Genomic DNA, 10,212 nt, shown 5'->3' with positions numbered 1-10,212 from the left:
TCCCCACTTTCTACCAACTTATGAAAAAGGGTCCTACGACTTATGAAAAAAAGGTAAAATCCCAACTCGTCCCACTTATATGTCGACTTAGGAGAAAATAGTAAAATCCCGATGAATTTAGTCCTGCCAACTCGCCCCACTTCTGAAAAAAGGGTGAAATCTCGATGAATTTAGTCCTGCCAACTAGCCCGACTTATGAAAGGAAGTTTTTAATCTACAAAAAAAAAAGAAAGAAAAGTTAATAGATGATTCTGATTGAAATTAAATGATGTAAAGTAAAGACACATTTTTTATTATTATGTAAATTGTAGTATTTATTTGAGAAAAAACTTTTATTTTTGCAAGCTTACTTATTTGCATAAAAATTGCGGAAAAAACAATTTAAGGATTTCAATTTAACAGCAGGTTTTTTTTTATAGCAATAAACGGATTAGTAACTTTTGTCTTTAGATTAAGAATAATTCAGCGCTAACGAGCAATCAGTGAAAGACAAATGTACTTTCAAATAGGTATCAAAGAGAACGTCTTTATTGAAAATTGGTTTAATCCAAATGAGTTACTCTCTTTAAATAAAGATATTATTATTATTATTATTATTATTATTATTATTATTATTATTATTATTATTATTATTATTATGTCCATTCATTCAATTACAATAAGCGTCTATGGTGTTTTTGTTAGTAAAAGCAGAGACATATAATACAAGAGATTCGCAACTCGGCGAACTAACACAATTTCTCCCGGCCACTAGGAAATCCTCGCGAGATCTCCTTTGGTAATTAAAAGTATTAAAAGTACTCGAAGTAATGATGAATGTATTATATGTCTCTGGTAAAAGTAGTCAAGGCAGTCCTTTAACATCAGTGCATCCTCTGATGTGCCAACTGTTCAACGTGAAATTTTATTTTAATTCTTTTTTTTTTCATAAGTGAGACGAGTTGACAGACCTTTAATCATCGGGATCAAACTTCTTTTCATAAGTGGGGCGAGTTGGTAGTCTTTAATGCAGTACGGTTTAATTCTTTTCTTTTTTATAAGTGGGGCGAGGTTGCAGACCTTTATTCATCGGGATTAAACTCTTTTTCATGAATGGGGCTAGTTGGCAGGACTAAATTCATCGTGATTTTACAATTGTTATAAGTGGGGTGAGTTGGCAGGCCTTTATTCATCGGGATTTTACTCTTCTTCATAAGTGGGGCGAGTTGTCAAGACTATATTAAACGGGATTTTACCCTTTTACATGAGTGGGGCGAGTTAGCAGGACTAAATTCAACGTGATTTTACCCTTTTTCATTAGGAGGGCGAGTTGATGAAAAGGTGGGGCGATTTGGCAGTGGGGCGAGTTGTTATGGATTCGTACATACACAGGCACTCGTCTCTGATTTGTTTTTTTTTAATATTAAGGTCTTCTTCTGTAAGTAGATTCCTCTGATATCGGAGCACCCGTGTCACACGGTATTAAAAGCCCTTACTTTTACTGGTATAATTAACCAAAAAGTAAAATAATAAAATAATAAAAGGGTCTATATAGAATCTGGCATAAGTATTTTAATGTTTAAAATGTCTTGAAAATAGAAAGGATATACACCTAAATGTAAAAATAGAACAAAACACCATAATCGAGCTCTATTTACACCTATTAGAGTGAATCATTTACATAGTGCCTATTTAAAATATACACAGATTTTCAGTTTGATCTTCTTATTCCTTATGGGATAGAGGTTTAAAACTTATAAAATATAGTTTGTTTATCCATTCAAATATGCTAAAAGGTTGAGGAGTAAATAAAACTTATAAAATCTAAAATATCTTATTTGTTTTAGATTTTGTTTCATTGAGGGAAAACAATGACTAATACATTAACAATTCTATTTAACATTGATAAAAATAAAGTGAATAGTTAAAACTTCTAAAATAAGTTATTTGTCTTAGATTTAAATCCTTAAGTTGGATTATATTTAAGGTTTAGAGATATTTTTTATTTAAGAGTCAAGTGCTTGTGGGTATATTATGAAATTTAGTTCGAGGGTCTTATAAATATATAGTATATACATTTCCATTGACTATCCAATTTAGCACATATTCAAAACTCGCGGAGTAATCTTATTAGTTTTTTTTTTTGCTGATTACTTGTTTCATAGGTATTTGTGAAAAGGAGTTCATAAAATAATGATTATGTTATGTAAATTTTTCTAATTACTATAATAGCTGTCATGTTGATTCAAATTGTGACAGTGATTTACCAGATCTGAGTTCATAAATGCAGCACAAACAAGAACTTGACTGTTTATTTGCCAATCAAACGTAACAAAATGGTGATTTTAAAAGGCCATTGATGCGGCATTCACACAGTGCCGATTATGGCGGCTCCCGTTTGAGATCAAACAGCGCTAAGACACGAAAAGTACTATCCTCAAGTAATGATCTGGAATGTCCTATCATTGTCCGAACGCAGTCGTATACGTTCGTAACAGATTCCTACGGATCGGAAATGGTCCGGAGAGGTCGACCAAGCTCCCCGACAGTTAGGTGCGTCCCGTAACATTCGGGGAAACTCAGCCGATTTTGTCTAGTCGGATTACAATCGTGACTATATAGTGACAGATTCTGCTGTATCGGATCAAAATCGTAACAATGTTCTGTGTTTTCTGGAAGTGTCCTGTGGAACGGGCATGATCTGGAGAAATTTGTCATGCTGTTTTTTTACCGATTGAGTCAAGATTGCATCCAGATCTTGCCGAATGCGAACCGTCTTTGTTCCGGAACAGTCCCGTTATCAATGCGAAATTCGGCATTAATATCCACGTCGGAGTCCTGACGAAGCCGTTTGTAATGCGGTACAGTAGACTGTGCTAGAATTGCGTTCCGGTAGTACCTGATAATCCCGAATATGGCTATTTTTTTATAGGACGGGACTACCACATGAAACGGTTTTCAAACGGATATCTTCCGTCAGCGTCGGTTTACTGTCTGTTCACTGTCTGATATCTGTCGCCGGGATCGCATTCGGCAGAATCGGGACGTTGTCGGGACCTATTTTGTCTTTTTTTTAACCATGTGAAAGATACAAATCGAATTAGAATCGGATTGAGAACGGGATAATCGGAACAAATTCGGCTGGAAACGGCTTAATTTGGACGCTTCCTGAACAATATCTGATTTTTGTCGTGATTAAATAAATGTTTTAACAAATTTTAATTAAAGTTTGAGTTTCCACCCGCGATTCACCGGATCTTGATCAGACTTTTGACAAACTTCAATCGGGAATGGTCCTATCAAGGACGGCAGTAAAAATCGTGAATGTGTGACCCCAGCTTGACACACGAATGAAAAATATAATAGCTGCTGGTGTAGGTATATGTATATCATTGAGATAAAAATGTCTACCTCTTTACATGTTAAGATGACACAATAAAATTGAGAATTGAAATGGGGAATGTGTCAAAGAGACAACAACCCGAACAATAAATTGACCAAAACATACATACTTTTGTTATAAATCAGGCCGTTAGTTTTCTCGATTGAATTGTTTCATATATTTCATGTCGGGGACTTTTATAGCCGATTAAACGGTATGGGTTTTTCTCATTGTTGAAGGCCGTACGGTTGCCTATAATTGCTTTCATCCACTTCTTTTGAACTTTGATGGATAGTTGTCTCATTGGCAATCATACCACATTTGATTCTCCTTATTTTTATATAGATACTAAGTAGTTTAAAGGCCGTGGGTGTTCTACATGTTTAATTGAAAACATTTTTTTTTTAATTTCACAGTAAAAGTAAAGATATTTTAAGTCTGCAATCTATAGGATACTTCATCTTATATTTTTCACTTTTGATATGATCTGATATTTTTCTTGACATTAGTTTAGGTAGCGTCATATGTCTTTTCTTTGTCACTGCAAATTTATCATTTTTTTTTTGAAGAGCATGGTGATTCTTGCATCTTTTAGTCTTTGTTCCAAATATCTTCATTCTTGGTTGACCATCTTGCTTACACTTGAGCGATCATTGTGTTTATTCATCATGTATCGTGCTACTCGTCTCTGGACCATCTCTAGTCGGTCAATTTCTGTTTTATAGTATGGATCCAATACTGGACTGGCGTATTCTTTTAAGGGTCTTACAAAATTAATAACAAAAGTATTTTTATTTACCTGTGTACGTTATTTTATTTGGCGGCATTCAAATTTATTCGTTCAGTGTATGTTCACTTGTTTTTGTTAATATGTCTTTCGATTGAGTTAAGCCATTTCAATTGATATTTTATAGTGTGTCTTTCTATGTTGTGATGTTAAACTATTGTTTCAGGTAGGGTGAAGGTTGGCGTCTATTAAAACGTTTAAACCCGCTGCATTTGTTTGCACCTGTCCTAAGTCAGGAACCTGATGTTTAGTGGTTGATGGTAAGTACATTGCACTTGTCTGGGTGTAAGGCCACTTTCCATTTGGTTTCCCATGTAGCTAGTTTATCCAGATCTTTGTGTAGGTCGTTCGAGTCTTTGTTGACGAAAGAATAATTAATCCTTTAGTCATTTCAATTAGCGCTTATACAACCTAAAACTCAAGCGACAGATTTTTCTTATATTCTATCGTTGGCATCGCCATCATCATCTGCAACCGGTCGTGGGCTGAATCTCGTTATCAGCGTCATTCCAGTAGCCAGTCTCCCGGTTACACTATTTCCGTTGCTAGTTCTTTTAGTCATCTTGGTCTTATATTGTTCGGTCCTGCTGCTTTATTTGGATTAATGTTCGTAAGTAATTTTAGTATTCCGTTTTCTGTTATGTCAAGTTCCTCAGCAGAAAGGTATTTACCTGACTTCTGACATCGAGACAAGAACTCACGGTGGTTGAATGTATCCTTGGTGGAGAAAGACGATTGGAACTGTATATTAAGGTTGGTTGCTTGGTCTACTGGGTGCGAGTGTAGTGTACCCTCACTACGAAGTGGTGCCACTCCACTGCTCTCCGTTCGTTTATGTTTTATGTATGTCCAGAACTGTTTTATTGTCTCGCCTGCCGGACGAAAGTCGCGGAAATCGAGATATAGGGATTGCTTTTCCGGCGACGGCGATGATGGCGTCAACAATTGTTAAGTTTTCTGCGTAAGTTAGTTTGATAGGAACTACGTGTGATAGATCATTGATATATTTTGTATGAAGATGCATTACTATCAGGACATATCAGTTTGACGACAATTTTGAGGCCCTGCCCCCAGTGACTTTGATTTAATTAGCCATTTTCAATGTTAAGTTTTCTGCTTAAGTTAGTTTGATAGGATTTACTTGTGAAAGATCAATGATATTTTGTATGAAGTTGCATAGCTATCATTAGTTTGACGACAATTTTGAGGCCCTGTCCCCTAGGCAATGGCGCATTGACTTTGAATTAATTAGCCATTTTGAATGTTAAGTTTTCTGCTTAAGTTAGATTAATATGAACTACCTGCGATATATCAATGATATTTTCTATATAGATGCATAACTATCAGTACATATCAGTTTGACGACTATTTTGAGGCCCTGCCCCCTAGGCCATGGTCCTGTGACTTTGAATTAATTAGCCATTTTAAATGTTAAGTTTTCTGCTTAAGTAAGATTGATAGGAACTGCTAGTGATAATTATATCAATGATATTTTGTGTGAAGTTGCATTGCTATCACTACATATCAGTTTGACGAATATTTTGAGGCCCTGCCCCCTAGGCCATGGTTCAGTGAGTTTCAATTAATTAGCAATTTTCAATGATAAGTTTTCTCCTTAAGTTAGTTTGATATGAACTACTTGCGATAGATCAATGATATTTTCTATAAAGTTGCATTACTATCAGTACATATCAGTTTGACGACTATCTTAAGGTCGTGCCCCTAGGTCATGCTCCAGTGACTTTCAATCAATTAACAATTTTCAATGTTAAGTTTTATGATTAAGTAAGTTTGATAGGAACTACTTACAATAGACAATATTTTCTATAAAGTTACATTGCTGTTTGTACATCTCAGTTTGCTAACCATTTCGAGGCCCTAACCACTAGTTGGTCCAGAGACTTTGAATTAATTAGCAATGTTGATGTCCATCAGATTGTCTTTTTTTTAATTTTATGCCGACAGGCGAGACATATCTCTGTGTCAACATTTTTGTGACTGTTTTGATTGTTTTCCTCTTTAGGTGTTACTATGTTATCAATATAATTCCAGTATGCACGACATTGATTTCATTTCGGTTGGTATACACAATAGCTGCATCTACGATGGGCTCGTTTAAAAACAAACCATATGCCTATTGCCATTCGGGATTCTTCTTGATATATTCACTATATTTCGTTGTTGCCCTCACGTGTTGACTAAAAAAAATGTTTTGGCACCGCCCCCTCAGTTATGGTCTATTGACTTTGAAACGTATGCATATAAAAATATATAAAAAATAAGGAGATGTGGTATGATTATACCAATGATACAACTATCCACCAACGTTCAAATAAGATGTAAGCAGTTATAGGCAACCGTACGTCCTTCAACAATGAGAAAAACCCATACCGTATAGTCGGCTATAAAATGCCCCGACATGAAAAATATAAGAAAATTCAATTGAGAAAGTTAACGGCCTAACTTATAACAAAACAAATTACGAAAAAAATATGACAGACATGAACCAACGACAACCACTAAACTACAGGCTCCTGACTTGGGACAGGCACATAAAGAATGTGGTGGGGTTAAACATGTTTGTGAGCGCACAACCCTCCCCTAACCTGGAACAGTGGTGTTACAGCTCACCATAAGAACAAACTATAAAAATCAGTTGAAAAAGGCTTTACTCATCAGATCGATACAAAGCAGAAAAAACATATAACAAAAACACAGACCGAACGTGACAGGGTATTTATACATCCCTAACAACAAAAAGACACAAAGTACGGATTTGAGAGTACTCGCAGTTATTGACAGCTAGTTCGAAGCCAATAACAACTAATAAAAAAAATCATGTATCTAAGACTAAAATATCAATCAGTACACATCCAACATCCAATGGATTTAGTGTAAAGACGTCATTAACAGTCAGAGAAAAACATGATCTTGTGCAATGCAAAAATATAGGTATCGGCAGATTGTAGTATCGTGAAAGTGCATATATATGTGTATTACAATAATATATGGTATAGTTTTTATTTGCTGATAACAAAATCAATATTTATACAAATGAAACAATATTCAAAGATATGATTAAAGTGTTGAATTGGTAAACTTTTAGAATAAGTTTATTTAAAGGATTGATAAGTTTACTCGGATCGTATCTAAATTTCCGGGATCGGTAAACAACTTCACCGTAAAATTTAGGATGTGGTATTCCGTTTGAAATAAGTTTTTACAGCCAAACTTGCAAACCAAAGCTTTGTATTTATGGAAGAATTTAGTAAAGGTTTTCAGTAATTTGTGGTAACGAAATCCCTGACTCATAAATTTACCAGTACTACATAGATTACGCTCATTTAAATCAAAAACTTCACTACAGACACGGACATAGCGAACGAGTTGGGATAGATAAACACCATAAGATGGTGGCAAAGGAACATCATCGTCCAAAAAAGAAAATTAACAATAGGGAAAGACAATTCATCCCTTTTGTCGTAAATTTGTGTGTAGTTTCTGGTGTAAAACTGAAATATCTAAATCTAGGAATGGACAGTTATTGCTCTTAATATTTGATTAAAGTAAGTTCCTTTGAGTAAATTTCGGCAGTATTATTAGAGAATAATTGATTATTTAACGAAAAAATATCACCAAGATAACGGTCAGTGTTGTTGAATTTATCAATTAAATGGAATTTAGATGGGTGTTTACTGAGTTTGGCCATAAACGGTGATTGATAACAGTACAGGAACAAGTCTGCTATTAAAGGGACACAATTGGTTCCTGTAGGAATACTTACAACCTGTCGATAAACCTTATTGCCGAAACGTACATAAATGTTGTCAAGGAGAAAATGTACGACTTTAATCATCTTATCACATCTCCAGTAAGTATATCTAGCATCTTTACCTATATAATTTACATCTTAAAGTTTGTGATTAGGTCAGTTTAATGGAAATCACTTACCGTAGGTCAACGATATTTGTTATACAGTTGTATGAAAATTGACACATCTCAATCCATGGAAATAATTTGGCCTCGTCCTCTCAGTCACGGTCTATTAACTTTGAAACTTTTGCATAGTTGTGATTAGAAAAGTTTAAGGGGAACTACTTGTGATAAGTCAATGGTATGACATGCAGTTGTATTAGCATAGGCATGTCTGAATTCCAGAGAAATCATTTGTCCCTTCACCTTCAGTCATGTTAAAGTATTGCTATTTTAATTTCAAAGGTTGCATATATTATCAAATCTTCATACAGGCGAGACATATCACCGTGTCAACAGCTTATGTGAATACACTAAAAGTCCTGTGTGCCAAGTTTATTTATTTTTACTTTCATTGTCCTTTTATTGTTTTGTAGATTTTTTGACACAATCATTTCCATAGTGAAATTTTCGCTTAGATAATAAAAGAGGAGGTATGAATAGAGTCATTTAATCTTGCCTCTGAAATTACAAAAAATAGTAAAATTGATCAATTCTATCTTGTACTACACGAAGAGTGATATAATGTGTTTTTTTTTTTTATCATAGAAATGTTATTTTAATAGGTGTCACTATGATATTTTTTGACAGATTTTGACAGATCACATTTGACATAAAATGGCCATTGTATACATATTTTTTTTGGAAAAACTAAATTTGAGCAAAAGGCCTTACCCCCCAAAAATGTAATCCAATTAGCATCGTTGTATAAGACATCTTTAGTAAACAACTTGATGACAAAGACTCCTACATGTGTATCTAAATATTGATGAAAACTTTAACAAATGAGGCTATTTTGAAAGTTTTGGCAGTATAACGTTTAACTGAAGCCATAAAGCAATACGTCAAGAAAAAATGAAAAATAATATAAGGATTGTCTTTCTTGGAACGGATTATTCGCAGCAATACACAAAAAAATATTGGTCCTGTTGGAATGTTCGTTTCACTTAAAATTATTTAACTATAGGAGGGGCCGTAGATGACCTATTGCAATGCAAAATTCTGCCCTTATGATACCCCTTTTTCAGCGGTAATATTCATTTCCAACATTCTTTGTCAATAAACTTTTATTTATAGAACTGTAAAAATAAGAAGATGTGATATGATTGCCAGTGAAACAATCCCCCAGAGTTCAAATGACGTGGATGTAAGAAATTATAGGTCACCGTATGGCCTTCAATAATGAGAAAAAAATCCATACCGTATAGTCAGCTATAAAAGGCCCCGACATGAAAAATCTGAAACAATTCTAACGAGAAAACTGACGGCAAATTTATAACAATTCAATAATTTAATACGACAGTTGGTTGGTTGACAAACAATCAGTAACTTGTTTCGCTTCATTATTGTCTTGTTTGCAGACGAACATAATAGAAAAACAAAGGATATTGGGTATCCATCCATGACACAAAATCAGTACATGCACAGCACAGCAAAAAAAAACAAAAAAAACAACACAAAAAGCAAAGAAACAGTGCTTTTAATGCTGTTCTTCATCTCAAAATCTATATCAATATGCTAAGTTGTGGTGTCCCTATGTTTTGTCATTTCATTCAATTTTAATATGGAAAGTATCAATTACTTATATTTTAGTATGAAGTATCACATAAGTTATGAATGACAAATTATAAAAAGAATTGATAAAGAAAGGAAACCAACAATGCCCAATCATATCAGTTTATGTATGGTCAAGTGTTATACTTCTAAGGTGTGATATATATATCCGTGTGCTACTAAGTGACAGTAATACCAGATCGTATATTTGTTTCATGTAAATTTTCGGTCCTTTTGTCTTGTTGCCAGTGCTTTGGCACTGACTTAAAACATTGTTGTGACGTCATTCTATTGTTGTATCCGTTCTTTATTTCAGTGATTGGACTATCATTTACCTATAAGAAACCATTATGTTACCTTTAACTGTCCAATATTTTTAAGAACAGCCCTCCTCTTTCTTAAAAATATTGGACAGCTGAAGGTAGCATAATAATTCTTACGGTTAAATGATAGTCCAATCGCAGAAGAAAAAAAAACTATCAATTCCGCCAATTTTTTTCTTCATGTGAAAAAAAAATACAACCAAAGAACAGCTGAC

This window comes from Mytilus californianus, unplaced genomic scaffold (genome assembly GCF_021869535.1).
Source record: "Mytilus californianus isolate M0D057914Y unplaced genomic scaffold, xbMytCali1.0.p SCAF_7, whole genome shotgun sequence".
NCBI lineage: Eukaryota > Metazoa > Mollusca > Bivalvia > Mytilida > Mytilidae > Mytilus > Mytilus californianus.
Note: the sequence above shows the minus strand (reverse complement) of the source record.